Below are 18,303 nucleotides of genomic sequence, written 5' to 3'. Positions count from 1 at the left end.
GCACCTCAGACCACCTTTGAGTTCATCATCTCTTCCCTGTCTACTCTTCCCCTTAGTCACATTGAGTTTATTGTCTCGTACCTTACTGGCTTTAGTTGCTGCTTCTTTACTGACCTCTAACTTCCTAATCTGGTTCCCATCCCCCTGCCACATTATTTTAAAACCTCCCAACAGTGTTAGCAAAAGCACCCCCTAGGACATTGGTTCCAGTCCTGCCCAGGTGTAGAATATCCAGTTTGTAATGGTCCCATCACCCCCAGAACTAGTTCCAATGTCCCAAAAATCTGAACCCCTCCCTCCTGCACCATCTCTCAAGCTACGTATTCATTTTGACTATTCTTGAATTTCTACTCTGACTGTCCCGTGGCACTGGTAGCAATCCTGAGATTACTACCTTTGAGGTCCTACTTTTTAACTTATCTCCTAACTCCCTAAATTCTGATTGTAGGACCTCATCCCTTTTTTTACCTATACTGTTGGTGCCTACATTCACCATGACAACTGGCTGTTCACCCTCCCCCTTCAGTATGTCCTACAGCCGATCTGAGACATCCCTGACCCGAGCACCCGGGAGGCAACATACCATTCGGGAGTCTCGTTTTCGACCACAGAAACGCCTGTCTACTCCCCTTACAATTGAATCCCCTATGACTATAGCCCTGCCAGTCTTTTTCCCGCCCTTCTGTGCAGCAGAGCCAGCCACGGTGCCATGAGCCTGGCTACTACTGCCTTCCCCTGGTGAGTCATCTCCCCCAACAGTATCCAAAACGGTATACCTGTTTTGGAGGGAGATGACCACAGGGCACTGCCTTCCTGCTCTTTCTCTGCCTTTTGGTCACCCATTCTCTGTCTCCGTCACCAATCCTAATCTGCGGTGTGACCAACTCGCTAAACGTGCTATCCACGACCTCCTCAGCATCGCGGATGCTCCAAAGTGAGTCCATCCGCAGCTCCAGAGCCGCCATGCGGTCTAACAGGAGCTGCAGCTGGACACACTTCCCGCACATGAAGGAGTCAGGGGCATCGGCCGCGTCCCAGAACTCCCACATTGCGCACGAGGAGCATAACATGGGTCTGGGATCTCCTGCCATTTTTACCCTTTACTGATTACAAATATAGTATCAAATAATTAATAAGTGAAAGGAATAAAGATTTTACTTACCAATCACAATACTCACCAACACACAAAGAGTTCAATTTCTCCCAGCAACTGCTAATTGTCACTTGACAACAGCCCCTTCACAAACCACCTTCAAATTAGGCTGACCGCACTGCACGTATGCAAATCTCCCTGGAACAGCCAATCAGTAGCTCCGCTCTGCTGCCCTCTGCTGTATCATAGAACATTTGGAGATAATACATTTAGTTCCTTCATCTGAATCATTAATATATATTGTGAACAATTGGGGTCTGAGCACGATCCCTACGGTACCCCACTAGTCACTGCTACCAATTTGAAAAAGACCAGTTAATTCCTACTCTTTGTTTTCTGTTTGCCAACCAGTTTTCTGTACATCTCGATACAGTACCCCTGATCCCATGGGCTTTAATTTTATCTCTTACATGGGACTGTGTCAAAGCCTTCTGAAAGTCCAAATATACCACATCCACTAGCTCTTCATAAATCCATGCTGACTTTGTCCGATCCGGCCACTGTTTTCTAAGTGCTCAGCTAATCTTTAATAATGGATTCCAGAACTTTCCCCACTATCGACACCAGGCTGACTGGTCTATAATTCCCTGTTTTCTCACTCTCTCCCTTTTTAAATAGTAGAGTTACATTAGCCACCCTCCAATCTGCAGGAACTGTTCCAGAGTCGAGAGAATCCTGAAAGGTAACCATCAATGTAGCACAATTTCCAGAGCAACCTTCTTAAGGATGAAAGAACCAGAGAATCGCAGAATAGTACAATACAGGAGGAGGAATATTGGAGTATAGTGTTCAATTCTGGTCGCCACACTACCAGAAGGATGTGGAGGATTTAGAGAGGGTGCAGAAGAGATTTACCAGGATGTTGCCTGGTATGGAGGGCATTAGCTATGAGGAGCGGTTGGATAAACTTGTTCTCACTGGAACGACTGAGGTTGAGGGGCGACCTGATAGAAGTTTACAAAGTTATGAGTGGCATAGACAGAGTGGATAGTCAGAGGCTTTTCCCCAGGGTAGAGGGGTCAATTACTAGGGGGCACAGGTTTAAGGTGCGAGGGGCAAGGTTTAGAGGAGATGTACGAGGCAAGTTTTTTACACAGAGGGTACTGGGTGCCTGGAATTTGCTGCTGGAGGAGATGGTGGAAGCAGGGACGATAGTGACGTTTAGGGGCATCTTGACAAATACATGAATAGGCTGGGAATAGAGGGATACGGACTCCGGAAGTGTAGAAGGTTTGTGTTTGTCAGTACAGGTTTGGAGGGCCGAAGGGCCTGTACCTTTCTTTGTTCTTTGATTTTTGAAGCTATCTGGCCAACCAACTGTCTACTCACTGTTATGAGAGCAGACAGTTTGACCCACTCCCAGATAACTTGTTCCAGATTTCTAACATTTATTCTTTTATTTCAGGAAAATCAAGACGCAGCAGAGAAATCAGGTGAGAACATAACACACCAAATTGCTCCTCTTCTCATTCATCTAACCCACCCAACTGAAATAACACCCAGAGGAATAGTCTTCAGTGTTCTTATCATCCAACATGCCCGTTTCTAGAGAGTAAAGCTTTGTCCCCGTAGAGTAAAGTGTTGTTTCTCTCGAGTAAAGAGCTGTTCTGTTCTGGGCAGCACGGTAGCATGGTGGTTAGCATAAATGCTTCACAGCTCCAGGGTCCCAGGTTCGATTCCCGGCTGGGTCACTGTCTGTGCAGAGTCTGCACGTCCTCCCCGTGTGTGCGTGGGTTTCCTCCGGGTGCTCCGGTTTCCTCCCACAGTCCAAAGATGTGCGGGGTAGGTGGATTGGCCAGGCTAAATTGCCCTTAGTGTCCTAAAAAGTAAGGTTAATGGGGGGTTGTTGGGTTACGGGTATAGGGTGGATACGTGCGTTTGAGTGGGGTGATCATTGCTCGGCACAACATCGAGGGCCGAAGGGCCTGTTCTGTGCTGTACTGTTCTATGTTCTATGTTCTAAAGGGATGATTCTGCAGAGTAAAGAATTGTTTCTCTTGGATAAACATTTGATTCCGTAGAGTTCAGTGTTGTTTCTGTAGAGTAAAGGGCTGTTTCTGTAAAGTAAAGGGTTGTTTCTGTGGAGTACAGGGTGGTCTCACTCGAGTAAAGAGTTGCTTCTGCAGAGTAAAGGCTTGTAACTCCCGGGTAAAGGGTTGTTTCTGTAGAGTAAAGGGTGTTTCTCTCGAGTAAAGAGATGTTTCTGTAGAGTAAAGGACTGTTTCTGTAGAGTAAAGGAATGTTTCTGTAGAGTAAAGAGATTTTTCTCTTGAGTAAACGGTTGTTTCTGGAGAGTAAAGAGTTGTTTCTGTTGAGAATTTTTTTTTCTGTAAAGTAATGGTTCTGTAGAGTAAAGAGTTTATCATAGAATATTTATCATAGAATTTACAGTGCAGAAGGAGGCCATTCGGTGCATCGAGTCTGCACCGGCTCTTGGAAAGAGCACCCTAACCAAGGTCAACACCTCCACCCTATCCCCATAACCCCATAACCCAGTTAGCCCACACAACTCTAAGGGTAATTTTGGACACTAAGGGCAATTTAGCATGACCAATCCACCTAACCTGCACATCTTTGGACTGTGGGAGGAAACCGGAGCACCCGGAGGAAACCCACGCAAACACGGGGAGAACGAGCAGTCTCCGCACAGACAGTGACCCAAGCTGAGAATCGATCCTGCAACCCTGGAGCTGTGAAGCAATTGTGCTAACCACTATGCTACTGTGCTGTCCATCACTTATTGTCATAAGGAGGCTTCAATGAAGTTACTGTGAAAAGCCCCTAGTTGCCACATTCCGGAACCTGTTCGACGTGGCTGGAATGGGAATTCAACCCACATTGCTGGTCTTGTTCTTCATTACAAGCCAGTTGTCTTAGCCCACTGTGCTAAACCAGCCCCTTAAGTTACAGTTAGAACATAGAACATATAACAGTACAGCACAGAACAGGCCCTTCGGCCTTCGATGTTGTGCCGAGCAATGATCACCCTACTCAAACCCACGTATCCACCCTATACCCGTAAGCCAACAACCTCTCTCCCCCCCCCCCCCCCCCCCCCCCCCCCCCCCCCCCCAAGCCTTACTTTTTTAGGACACTACGGGCAATTTAGCATGGCCAATCCACCTAACCGGCACATCTTTGGACTGTGGGAGGAAACTGGAGGACCCGGAGGAAACCCACGCACACACGGGGAGGACGTGCAGACTCCGCACAAACAGTGACCCAGCCGGGAACCAAACCTGGGACCCTGGAGCTGTGAAGCATTTATGCTAACCACCATGCTACCATGCTGCCCCTCAGCACAACTGCCCCTAGTTCTTTCTATAAAGAGTTGTTTCTGTTGAGTAAAGAGTTGTTTCTGATCAGTAAAGAGTTGATTCTGTAAAGAGTTGTTTCTGTAGAGGAAGGGATTGTTTCTGGAGAGTAAAGTGTTGATTCTGGAGAGTAAAGTGCTGTTTCTGTAGAGTAAAGTGTTGTTTCTGTAGAGTAAAGGGTTGTTTCTATAGATTGAAGGGTTGTTTCTGTAGAGTAAAGAGTTGTTTCTGTAGAGTAAAGGGTTGTTTCTATAGATTAAAGGGTTGTTTCTGTAAAGAGTTGTTTCTGTAGAGTAAAGTGTTGTTTCTGTAGAGTAAAGTGCTGTTTCTGTAGAGTAAAGGGTTGTTTCTGGAGAGTAAAGTGTTGATTCTGGAGAGTAAAGTGTTGTTTCTGTAGAGTAAAGGGTTGTTTCTATAGATTAAAGGGTTGTTTCTGTAGAGTAAAGGGTTGTTTCTATAGATTAAAGGGTTGTTTCTGTAGAGTAAAGAGTTGTTTCTGTAGAGTAAAGTGTTGTTTCTGGAGAGTAAAGTGTTGATTCTGGAGAGTAAAGTGTTGTTTCTGTAGAGTAAAGGGTTGTTTCTATAGATTAAAGGGTTGTTTCTGTAGAGTAAAGGGTTGTTTCTATAGATTAAAGGGTTGTTTCTGTAGAGTAAAGAGTTGTTTCTGTAAAGGGTTGTTTCTGTAGAGTAAAGAATCATAGAATCATAGAATTTACAGTGCCGAAGGAGGCCATTCAGCCCATCGGGTCTGTCCCGGCTCTTTGCAAGAGCATCCTACCCAAGCCCACAACTCCACGCTATCCCCATAACCCAGTAACCCCACCCAACACTAAGGGCAATTTATCATGGCCAATCTACCTATCCTGCACATCTTTGGACTGTGGGAGGAAACCGGAGCACCCGGAGGAAACCCACACAATCACGGGATGAACAAGTAGACAGAGACCCAAGCTGGGAATCGAACCCGGGACCCTGGAGCTGTGAAGCAATTGTGCTAACCACCATGCTAAAGAGTTGTTTCTGCAGAGTAAAGAATTGTTTCTGTAGGGTAAAGAGTTGTTTCTGCAGAGTAAAGAGTTGTTTCTGTCGAGTAAAGAGTTGTTTCTGTAGGGTAAAGAGTTGTGTCTGTCAAGTAAAGAACAAAGAACAACGAAAATTACAGCACAGGAACAGGCCCTTCGGCCCTCCCAGCCTGCGCCGATCCAGATCCTTTATCTAAACCTAGAACATAGAACATAGAACAGTACAGCACAGAACAGGCCCTTCAGCCCTCGATGTTGTGCCGAGCCATGATCACCCACGTAACCCGTATACCCGTAACCCAACAATCTCCCCATTAACCTTACACTACGGGCAATTTAGCATGGCCAATCCACCTAACCCGCACATCTTTTGGGCTGTGGGAGGAAACCGGAGCACCCGGAGGAAACCCACGCACACACGGGGAGGACGTGCAGACTCCACACAGACAGTGACCCAGCTGGGAATCGAACCTGGGACCACTGGAGCTGTGAAGCATTGATGCTAACCACCATGCTACCGTGAGGCCCTAATGTCTCCTATTTTCCAAGGTCTACTTCCCTCTGTTGTCGTCCATTCATATACCTGTCTAGATGCATCTTAAATGATGCTATCGTGCCCGCCTCTACCACCTCCGCTGGTAAAGCGTTCCAGGCGCCCACCACCCTCTGCGTAAAAAACTTTACATGCACATCTCCCTTAAACTTTCCCCCTCTCATCATGAAATCATGACCCCCTTGTAACTGACACCCCCACTCTTGGAAAAAGCTTTCTGTCGAGTAAAGGGTTGTTTCTGTAGAGTAAAGAGTTGTTTCTACAGAGTAAAGATTTATTTCTGTATTTAATATATTGCCTCTCCTTCACTGTCGCTGGGGCAATATCCTGGAACTCCCTCCCTAACAGCACAGTGGGTGTACCTGCACCACATGGACTGCAGCAGTTCAAGAAGGCAACTCACCATCATCTTCTGAAGGGCGACTTGGGATTGGGAAGAATTGATGGGTAACCAGCGACACACACATCCCATAAAAACACATTTGTGAGGGTTCAGTAAATAACCTCAGGTGGTGCGGGAATTGAATCCATGCTGTTGGTATGACTCTGCATCACAAACCAGCCGTCCAGCCAATTGAGCTAAACCGACCCCCTCACGTAAGGCAATCACTGGTTATAAAGTGTTATTTTTGCACAGACTAGTACAACCTCCAGCCTGGATATATTTATCATTCCAAACCAATCTTCCAAGCATAGATTAATAAAAGGTCTATTATACGGGCTGGTTTAGCACAGTTGTCTAAACAGCTGGCTTGGAATGCAGAACAATGCCAGCAGCGTGGGTTCGATTCCCCTACCAGCCTCCCGGACAGAATTTGGTGACTAGGGCTTTTCACAATAACTTCATTGAAGCCTACTCGTGACAATAAGCGATTCTTATTATTATTCACTGGAATGTCTTTTGATGAGGGTCATTAGCAAACTGATCATTCCATTGGGGTAATTCATAGAACATAGAACAGTACAGCACAGGCCCTTCGGCCCTCGATGTTGTGCCGAACAATGATCACCCTACTCAAACCCACGTAACCCGTATACCCGTAACCCAACAATCCCCCCATTAACCTTACACTACGGGCAATTTAGCATGGCCAATCCACCTAACCCGCACATCTTTGGACTGTGGGAGGAAACCGGAGCACCCGGAGGAAACCCACGCGCACACGGGGAGGACGTGCAGACTCCACACAGACAATGACCCAGCCGGGAATCGAACCAGGGACCCTGGAGCTGAGAAGCATTGATGCTAACCACCATGCTACCGTGAGGCCCCCAAATTCCTAATGCAAAGAATTAGTGACCAGGGAAATAGCAGGTAATGATCATCAAAATGAAACATCCTTGTGAATAAAATAAAGATCCTGTTTTCTGATTATTCCATCAGTAAAGTTCAGAATCCGTGGAAAAATGAGGTGAGGAAGTAGAGTGCGGGATCATCAAATTTCCATTTGTCTTCCCTATTTCCCATTCAGGAATTGTGTTTACTGTGTCGAATCCAGTAAACTTTACAGTAAACTCCAGCGCTTTGCCAGGACTGATGTGAGACTAACTGGTCTGTCATTTCCCACTTTCCTCCTCTTTCTTTAAACATCGGAGTTACATTCACCACCCTCCGATCTGCCGGAATGTTCCAGAATCTTCAGAATTTTGATGATCAATACCTGCTATTTCCCTGGGATGTAGATTATCAGGCTGGGGGGCGGGAGGGGGGGGGGGGGGGGGTCTCCCCGCTTTCAGTCCCATTCATTTCTTTAAAACTATTTTTCTAGTAATACTAATCTCATTTTTTTAACAGGTTTGTTTCAAACACGAGCTTTCGGAGCACGGCTCCTTCTTCAGGCGAAGGAGCCGTGCTCCGAAAGCTCGTGTTTGAAACAAACCTGTTGGACTTTAACCTGGTGTTGTAAGACTTCTTACTGTGCTCACCCCAGTCCAACGCCGGCATCTCCACATCATTTTTTTAAGTTTAGGCATTAGTTCATTTTAGGCAGAGTTGAAACTCCTATTGTGATGGCCGAAGCCAAGACATCCCCTTTAGGTTCTCTACTTCAGTGCGTCTCAAACTATCTGATGTGGCGGACCGGCAGTTTTTTTTTTCAATATGCCAGGGACCGGTGAGCGAAACAAGCCAATCCAGGATTACTGTCTCTTTCCTGGAAACACTCCACGTACCGGCAGACGATGGCTCGCGTACCGGTCCACACTTTGAGAAGCACTATTGAGAATCACCAGTGATGGTGATTTAATTGACTGGGCAAGTAGCCAATTGGAAATGTACAATCTCCTGTTGGGGCCTGTGGTTGGTGGTGCCAGACAGAAAGATCCAGAAGGAGGGCAGATCTTGCAAAGAGTGCCATATTATTTTGGGTGTGTGCTGTGAAGAGATCCCGACAGGGGGGCAGGTTTGAAATATACTCTCTCTCACCCTGCTGATTTAGAGAGTTTTCTACAACCTACAGCCTCTGGTTGGATACATGTTTAGGTGATTTCTGGCTGCAAACAGCTGCTTTGGCAGCAAAGAACAATCTCATACCTAAAAATCCCTTTTCAGTTTCAACTTTTCCCCTCCAATCCTGCCGTGTGTCTGTCTTGTGTGTCTGGGTGGAGGGTGGGACGGGGTTTTGGGATTAGGTAGATTGTTAGATCATTGTTCTGTTCCCACTTCATATATTCATCTTTTCCCCTTGTTATTAATAAACAGTTTGTTACGTTTTTACTTAGAAATCTGGTGTCTGTACCTTTTTTAGAATTAGAACAGTCTCGGGCCACAAACTCGATAAATTAATTTGAATTATTTGTTAATTCACTTATGTTGCGACCCCGGTGGAGAGGGGCTGGAAGTGACCACACGCTCGCCCAGGATGTCGTGACATAACTTAAAGAATTATCGCCACCAGTTAACTTATAAAACACAACAATTTATTTCAACTATTTACAGAGTGCTTTTAAAAGGTCTTTTCATACTCCGCTCTTGAAAGAAGGAGACACAGTTATGGTGATTGAGAATCGGTGTTCCCACTCTGGACAGTAGAGACGGTGTCCATTTGTATAATGGTGCAGCAAACTTAAAAATTAACATCATTATTAAAATAAGCAAATGTTTTCAGTGGTAGAGGAAAGAAACAATGGATTACTTTCTTTGTTTTGCTTTATTTAGTTCTTCACCTGCAAAAATCGCCGAGGAAGGATGATGTAAGTTACAAATAGTCCACAGCGTGAAGTCTTTTTTCTGATGTTGTCTGATGGACTGAATTTGTGATCAATTCATTCATTTCAGGGTCAATCAGATACCTGTCCCAACATCCCTGCAATGGTGAATCTCCAGAACGTCTGCAGGTCTTCTGACACAAGGCTTGCCCCCACTCGTTAACATGATGTCCAGTGCCAAACAAAACTATTGTCTTTAGCACTTCATTTATTTCAACATTACCCGGAGAGATGTTATATTTGTAGATAGAAATTGTTACGATCTCTGAAGAGCTTTTAAAAGAGAGATGAATTTGCCAACCACCAATAAAAAGAACTGGAAGACAAACTTTCATGTTTTAAGACGTTTACTGTAATAAATGAACCAGGTTAATATACCTCGCCATTCACCTGAGGAAGGAGCAGTGGTCCGAAAGCTCGTGTTTGAATCAAACCTGTTGGACTTTAACTTGGTGTTGTAAGACTTCTTACTGTGCTCACCCCAGTCCAACGCCGGCATCTCCACATCATAAAATAAACCAGATAAGGCATTAACAAGCAACTAATGCATCAAACTAAACAAAGGGTACTTTTACATTAACTAATGCAACTAAATTGTGCTTTATGAATATTTTCCATATTTGCTGGGTTTCTGGCAAATATAAAGCATTACAGGAATAATCCCAAGATCACCCCCATTCTGTCACAGAGGTTCCACTTCTCCCCATGGTGCCAGGTTGAAACTTCTCGTGTCCTTTGACAACTGTTCACTCAGCCCATGTTTTCCCAGATATAATTAGCACCAGCAAAGTGCACCCTCACATTCCTTAAATTTTCAAGAGCCCCACGTGCTTGTTTGCCCTTTTCACTTTTATTCCTGTATCTCAAAACAGCAGCTGTTCTTTTTCTACAAGAAACTGAAAGGTATTCAAACTGCCGCCCTGCCTCAATGGTTTTTTGTTTGAGACTCTGTGGGTACGCCTCGGTTCTGTCTGAATCTTTATCCTCCCACAGTTCTTTATCCCACGGGGAGGGGGGAGCGGTGACGGAGAAGTAGCACTTATACCACCTGCATCTTGGTTTTCTGTTATCCTGAGAACATTTGCTCCTGACAGATCTCCTTTTTTATTCAGTCTTGTATAATGTTTTGGGGACGTTGACGGTACATAATCTGAATCAACAGCTGCTGGTCCTCTCTGCATAAATGTGCGGAATGATGATGGTTCTGTACTCTGCCGGGTTTGGGATTATGTTGTCTTGTGTGGTTATGTGTAAAACATTCTTTTAGAATCAGGTTCTCATGTATTTTCTTTATATTTTTTCTATTATTGTTATGGTGGGGTTTAAGAACCTGTTATTGGTTCCTGCTGCAGTACAGACGGGTCTGGTATCCACGGGCAGGAGGTTACACAGTGTCATTGGTCACTCTGCTGTTACTGTAGTTCAGGGGATGTATATTGTGGCGCCCGAACATTGTACAACAAATGTTCCTGAACTCTGGTGGTTGTTGCGAGCAATTGCCATGGAGAAGGTATGCTCCTTTTTACCATGTTTCCATGGCCATATCCCCCCCTCCCTTGTTCTCTGCTGGTGCAGATAGAAAAAAGAACAAAGAACAATACAGCACAGGAACAGTCCCTCCGGCCCTCCAAGCCTGCACTGATCACGTATCCTACCTAGACCAACCGCCTGTATCCTTCTATACCCCGTCTGTTCATGTGCCTATCCAGATAAGGCTTAAAGGACGCTAACGTCAGTGTCACTGCTGATTTCATCTGTGGGAAGTGCACCCAACACCAGCTCCTCAGAAACCGTGTTAGGGAACTGGAGCTGGATGAACTTCGGATCATTCGGGAGGCAGACGTGGTCATAGATAGAAGCTTCTGGGATGTAGTTACTCCGAAGAATAAAGATAGATGGGTGACAGTGAGAGGGGCTGGGGGTAAGCAGTCAGTACAGGGATCCCCTGTGGTTGTTCTCCTTAGTAACAGGTATACCGCTTTGGATACTGGGTGGGGGGGGGACAACTTACCAGGGGTCAGCCATGGGGTACAGGTCTCTGGCACAGAGTCTGTCCCTGTTGCTCAGAAGGGAAGGGGGGGAGAGAAGTAGAGGATTAGTCATTGGAGACTCCATAGTTAGGGGGATAGATAGGATATTCTGTGGGAACGAGAGAGACTAGCGGCTGGTGTGTTGCCTCCCAGGTGTCAGGGTCCGCGATGTCTCGGATCGTGTTTTCGGGATCCTTAAGGGGGAGGGGGAACAGCCCCAAGTCATGGTCCACAGAGGCACCAACGACATAGGTAGGAAAAGGGATAGGGATGTAAGGCAGGAGCTAGGGTGGAAACTTAGAGCTAGAACAGAGTTATTATCTCTGGGTTGATACCGTACCACGTGCTAGCGAGACGAGGAATAGGGAGAGAGAACAGTTGAACACGTGGTTACAGGGATGGAGGGAGGGTTTCAGATACCTGGATAATTGGGGCTCGTTCTGGGGTTGGTGGGACCTCTACAAATGGGATGGTCTACACCTGGGCCAGAGGGGTACCAATATCCTGGGGGGGAAAGGTGGGGGGGGGGGGGGGGGGGGGGTGGAATTTGCTAATGTTCTTCGGGAGGGTTTAAACTAATTCAGCATGGGGTTGGGAACCTGAATTGTAACTCCAATATACAGGAGGTTGAGAGTAATGAGAACATGAGTAAGGTTTCAAAGTTGCAGGAGTGAACCGGCAGGAAGGAAGGTGGTTTGAACTGTGTTTACTTCAACGTCAAGAAGGAAGGTGGGTGAACTTGCGGCATGGGTTGGTACCTGGGACTTCGATGTTGTGGCCATTTCGGAGACATGGATAGAGCAGGGCGAGGAGTGGTTGTTGCAGGTGCCGGGGTTTAGATATTTCAGTAAGCTCAGGGAAGGTAGTAAAAGAGGGGGAGGGGTGGCATTGTTCGTCAAGGACAGTATTATGGTGGCAGAAAGGACGTTTGATGAGGACTCATCTACTGAGGTAGTATGGGCTGAGTTAAGAAACAGGAAAGGAGAGGTCACCCTGTTAGGGGTTTTCTATAGGCCACCGAAAAGTTCCAGTGATGTAGAGGAAAGGATTGCAAAGATGATTCTGGATAGGAGCGAAAGTAACAGGGTAGTTGCTATGGGGGACTTTAACTTTCCAAATATTGACTGGAAACACTATAGTTCGAGTACTTTAGATGAGTCCATTTTTGTCCAATGTGTGCAGGAGTGTTTCCTGATGCAGTATGTAGATAGGCCAACAAGAGGCAAGGCCACATTGGATTTGGTACTGGGTAATGAACCAGGACAGGTGTTAGATTCGGAGGTAGGTGAGCACTTTGGTGATAGTGACCACAATTCAGTTATGTTTACTTTAGCGATGGAAAGGGATAGGTATATACCACAGGGCAAGAGTGGGAGATGGGGGAAAGGAAATTATGATGCGATGAGGCAAGACTTAAGATGCATAGGATGGGGAAGGAAACTGCAGGGGATGGGCACAATTGAAATGTGGAGCTCGTTCGAGGAACAGCTACTGCGTGTCCTTGATAAGTATGTACCTGTCAGGCAGGGAGGAAGTGGTCGAGCGAGGGAACCGTGGTTTCCTAAAGTAGTTGAATCACTTGTCAAGAGGAAGAAGGAGGCTTATGTAAAGATGAGATGTGAAGGTTCAGTTAAGACGCTCAAGAGTTACAAGTTAGCTAGGAAGGATCTAAAGAGAGAGCTAAGAAGAGTCAGGAGGGGACATGAGACGTCTTTGGCAGGTAGGATCAAGGATAATCCTAAAGCTTTCTATAGGCATGTAAGGAATAAGAGAATGACTAGGATAAGAGTAGGGCCAGTCAAGCACAGTAGTGGGAAGTTGTGCGTGGAGTCCGAGGAGATAGGAGAGGTGCTAAATGAATATTTTTCGTCAGTATTCACGCAGGAAAAAGACAATGTTGTCGAGGAGAATACTGAGATACAGGCTACTAGACTAGAAGGGCTTGAGGTTCATAGGTTCAGAGAAATCAGCAGGGACACCACCTCATAGGCTTGAGGAGGTATTAGCAATTCTGGAAAGTGTGAAAATAGATAAGTCCCCTGGGCTGGATGGGATTTATCCTAGGATTCTCTGGGAAGCTAGGGAGGAGAGTGCTGAGCCTGTGGCTTTGATCTTTACGTCATCATTGTCTACAGGAATAGTGCCAGAAGACTGGAAGATAGCAAACCCTAACCCTAACCCTGACCCCTTGTTCAAGAAGGGGAGTAGAGACAACCCCGGTAACTATAGACCAGTGAGCCTTACTTCTGTTGTGGGCAAAGTCTTAAAAAGGTTCATAAGAGATAGGATTTATAATCATCTAGAAAGGAATAATTTGATTAGGGATAGTCAACACAGTTTTGTGAAGGGTAGGTCGTGCCTCACAAACCTTTTTGAGTTCTTTGAGAAGGTGACCAAACAGTGACGAGGGTAAAGCAGTTGATGTGGTGTATATGGATTTCAGTATAGCGTTTGATAAGGTTCCCCACGGTAAGCTATTGCAGAAACTACGGTGGCATGGGATTCAGGTTGATTTAGCAGTTTGGATCAGAAATTGGCTAGCTGTTAGAAGATAGAGGGTGGTGGTTGATGGGAAATGTTCAGCCTGGAGTTCAGTTACTAGTGGTGTTCCACAAGGATCTGTTTTGGGGCCACTGCTGTTTGTCATTTTTATAAATGACCTGGAGGAGGGCGTAGAAGGATGGGTGAGTAAATGTGCAGATGACACTAAAATCGGTGGAGTTGTGGACAGTGCGGAAGGATGTTGCAGGTTGCAGAGGGACATAGATAAGCTGCAGAGCTGGGCTGAGAGGTGGCAAATGGAGTTTAATGCAGAAAAGTGTGAGGTGATTCATTTTGGAAGGAGTAACAGGAAGACAGAGTACTGGGCTAATGGTAAGATTCTTGGTAGTGTGGATGAGCAGAGAGTTCTCGGTGTCAATGTGCATAAATCCCTGAAAGTTGCCACCCAGGTTGATAGGGTTGTTAAGAAGGCATACAGAGGGATTGAGTTTCGGAGCCATGAGGTCATGTTGCAATTGTACAAAACACTGGCGCATTTGTACTATTGGGCACCCACTGTGTCAATGGTGCGTAAATGGGTGATGGAGGGGCTGGGGCGGCGTGGAAAAGAATGGAGATGGCGTCATGTAGAGGTACGAGCCTGGGTGCCATGGTAACGGCACCGTTGCCGCTCTCCCCTAAGAGGTTTACCACGAGCCCGGTGGTGGCGACGACCCTAAGAATCTGGGGACAGTGGAGACGGCATCGGGGGGGAAACAGGGGGCTCGATGGAGGCTCCACTGGGTGGCAACCATCGGTTCATCCCGGGGAACACGGATGGGGGATTCAGGGGGTGGCAAAGGGTGGGCATCAGTAAATTGAGGGACCTGTTTATTGGCGGGAGGTTTGCGGGCCTTGGGGAACTGGAAGATAAATTTGCCCTTCCCCAAGGGAACATGTTCAGATACCTGCAGGTAAAGGCGTTTGCTAGGCGACAGGTAGAGGGATTCCCTTTGCTGCCCTCGCAGGGGACGATGGACAGAGTGCTTTCGGGGGTGTGGGTAGGAGAGGGGAAGGTGTCTGACATCTATAAAGTAATGCAGGAGGTGGAGGAGTCGTCAGTGGAGGAGCTGAAGGCTAAATGGAAGGAGGAACTCGGGGAGCAGATAGAGGATGGGACTTGGGCGGAGGCCTTGGAGAGAGTCAACTCTTCCTCCTCATGTGCGAGGCTTAGTCTCATCCAATTTAAGGTGCTGCACCGGGCCCACATGTCCGGGACGAGGATGAGTAGGTTCTTCGGGGGTGAGGACAGGTGCACCAGATGTTCGGGGAGTCCAGCGAACCACGCCCATATGTTCTGGGCATGCCCAGCACTGGAAGAATTCTGGAAGGGGGTGGCGGGGACGGTGTCGAGGGTGGTTGGATCCAGGGTCAAACCGGGGTGGGGACTCGCGATTTTTGGAGTTGCGGTGGAGCCGGGAGTGCAGGAGGTGAAAGAGGCCGGTGTTCTGGCCTTTGCGTCCCTAGTAGCCCGGCGGAGGATTCTGTTACAGTGGAAGGATGCGAGGCCCCCAAGTGTGGAGACCTGGATCAATGACATGGCGGGATTTATAAAATTGGAAAAGGTCAAATTTGCCCTGAGAGGATCAATACAAGGGTTCTATAAATGTTGGCAGCCTTTTCTGGACTTCCTGGCTCAGAGATAGGTAACTGGGTCAATAGCAGCAGCAACCCGGGGGGGGGGGGGGGTGCATTATTGTAGTGTTTATTCTGTAACTTTATAGTGTGTTAATTTGCGTTGTTGTTAAAATGCTGGGTTGTTCATGGGGATGGGGCAAATGTATATGATTGTTAATATTATTGTTATTTTCGGTATTTACTAAGGTGCGTCAATGTTGTATAAAATCAAAATTTTTCAATAAAAATTATTTTTTTAAAAAACACTGCCGCATTTGGAGTATTGTGTGCAGTTCTGGTTGCCGCATTACAGGAAGGATGGGGAAGCATTGGAAAGGGTGCAGAGGAGTTTTACTAGGATGTTGCCTAGTATAGAGGGAAGATTCTATGAAATGAAATGAAAATCGCTTATTGTCACAAGTGGGTTTGAACAAAGTTACTGTGAAAAGCCCCTAGTTGCAACATCCCGGCGCCTGTTCGGGGAGGCTGGTACAGGAATTGAACCGCGCTGCTGGCCTGCCTTGGTCTGTTTTAAAAGCCAGCAATTTAGCCCAGTGTGCTAAACCAGCCCCTGATGATTACGAGGAAAGGCTGAGGGACTTAAGGCTGTTTTCGTTAGAGAGAAAAAGGTTAAGAGGTGACTTAATTGAGGCATACAAGATGATCAGAGGATTAGATAGGGTGGACAGTGAGAGCCTTTTTCCTCGGATGGGGATGTCTAGCACGAGGGGACATAGCTTTAAATTGAGGGGAGATAGATATAGGACAGAATTCAGAGGTAGGTTCTTTACTCAGAGAGTAGTAAGGGCATGGAATGCCCTGCCTGCAACAGTAGTAGACTCGCCAACACTAAACGCATTCCAATGGTCATTGGATAGGCATATGGACGATAAGGGAATAGTGCAGAGGGACTTTCGATTGGTTTCACAGGTCGGGCGCAACATCGAGGGCTGAAGGGCCTGTACTGCGCTGTGATGTTCTATGTTCTATGTTCTATTAACATATCTGCCTCCACCACCTCACTTGGCCGTGCATTCCAGGCCACCACTACCCTCTGTGTAAAAAAACTTCCCCCCCACATCTCCCCTGAACCTATCCCCCATCACCTTGAACTTGTGCCCCCTTGTAATTGTCATTTCCGCCCTGGGAAAAAGCTTCCAACTGTTCACCCAATCTACACCCCTAATAATTTTATAAACTACTATCAGGTCGCCCCTCAGCCTCCGTCTCTCTAGGGAGAACAATCCCAGTTTCGTTAATCCCTCCTCATAGCTAATACCCTCCACACCAGGTAAATCTTTTCAGTACTCTCTCCAAAGCCTCCACGTCCTTCTGGTAGTGCGGTGACCAGAATTGGACACAGTATAGAGACACCAAGTTAAGTCTAATGACTGTACGAAGCCAGTTATATTGCTGTTCGCCTATTACTGCCATGGACGTTGAGATTTTTTCTGTGCTGAGATGTACCATTCCTTTTTTAAAGAATGTTTTTATTAATTTTCATATTTTTATGATACTTTCTCCAGCAAAAGGTTAATGCTTGCATATTTACAAAACTCCCTCAGAGAGATAGATGTAAAACTTCAATAAAAATACTTTAAAAAGAAATCCGTCTTGGTGTTTTTACTACCAGTGGATAACCTCACATTTATCCACTTTATACTACATCTACCATGCATTGGCCCATTCGTTCAGCTTGTCCCAGTCACACTGAAGCATAGAAACATAGAAAATAGGTGCAGGAGGAGCCCATTCGGCCCTTCGAGCCTGCGCCACCATTCAATATGATCATGGCTGATTGTACAAATTCAGTATCCCACTCCCGCTTTCTCTCCATACCACTTGATCCCTTTAGCCGCAAGGGCCACATCCAGCTCCCTCTTGAATATATCCAATGAACTGTCCCCAACAGCTTTCTGTGAGAGAAAATTCCACAAGTTCACAACTCTCTGAGAGAAGAAGTCCTTCCTCACCTCAGTCCTGAATGGCTGACCCCTTATTCTTAGGCTGTGACCCTGGGTTCTGGACATCCCCAACATCTTGGGTGGGACTTGTACAAGCAGGACGGGTTGCATCTGAACCAGAGGGGCACCAATATCCTGGGGGGCAGGTTTTCTAGTAATCTTCGGGAGGGTTTAAACTAATTTGGCAGGAGAATGGGAACCTGATTTGTAGTCCAGCAACTAAGGAAGCCGATATTCAGGACACCAAAGCATGTAATGATGCAGCGTGGAAGGTAACACTGACAAAGGAGAGTACTTGCAGGCAAGGAGATGGGTTGAAGTGTGTATACTTTAATGCAAGAAGCATCAGGAATAAGGTGGGTGAACTTAAGGCATGGATCGGTACTTGGGACTTGTGGTGACCATCACGGAAACTTGGATAGAAGAGGGGCAGAAATGGTTGTTGGAGGTTCCTGGTTATAGATGTTTCAACAAGATTAGGGAGGATGGTAAAAGAGGTGGGGGGGGGGGGGTGGCATTGTTAATTAGAGATAGTATAACAGCTGCAGAAAGGCAGTTCGAGGGGGATCTGCCTACTGAGGTAATATGGGTTGAAGTCAGAAGTAGGAAAGGAGCAGTCACCTTGTTGGGAGTTTTCTATAGGCCCCCCAATAGCAGCAGAGATGTGGAGGAACAGATTGGGAAACAGATTTTGGAAAGGTGCAGAAATCACAGGGTAGTAGTCATGGGTGACTTCAACTTCCTAAACATTGAGTGGAAAGTCTTTAGATCAAATAGTTTGGATGAGGTAGTGTTTTTGCAGTGTGTCCAGGAAGCTTTTCTAACACAGTATGTAGATTGTCCGACCAGAGGGGAGGCCATATTGGATTTGGTACTTGGTAATGAACCAGGGCAGGTGATAG

General features: G+C 46.4%; 1 long non-coding RNA gene across 2 annotated transcripts in view; it reads left to right on the top strand.

The window, feature by feature from the left end:
- LOC119956074 overlaps nucleotides 1-17,009 on the top strand; it is a 40,809-nt gene extending 23,800 nt beyond the window's left edge. Inside the window, exons 3-6 of one of the 2 annotated variants that reach the window (XR_005458582.1) lie at nucleotides 2,559-2,586; nucleotides 7,427-7,454; nucleotides 9,200-9,234; nucleotides 16,964-17,009. This is a non-coding gene — a long non-coding RNA (uncharacterized LOC119956074). Of the gene's footprint in view, nucleotides 1-2,558; nucleotides 2,587-7,426; nucleotides 7,455-9,199; nucleotides 9,235-9,319; nucleotides 9,699-16,963 lie in introns of those variants that run through there. The other variant, XR_005458581.1, reaches the window with a different exon arrangement.
- The last annotated feature ends 1,294 nt before the right edge of the window (nucleotides 17,010-18,303 follow it).

Source organism: Scyliorhinus canicula, chromosome 22 (assembly GCF_902713615.1).
Source record: "Scyliorhinus canicula chromosome 22, sScyCan1.1, whole genome shotgun sequence".
Taxonomy (NCBI): Eukaryota; Metazoa; Chordata; class Chondrichthyes; order Carcharhiniformes; family Scyliorhinidae; genus Scyliorhinus; species Scyliorhinus canicula.
The sequence above is the reverse complement of the archived record's forward strand: the minus strand, read 5'-3'. Positions and strand labels throughout refer to the sequence as shown.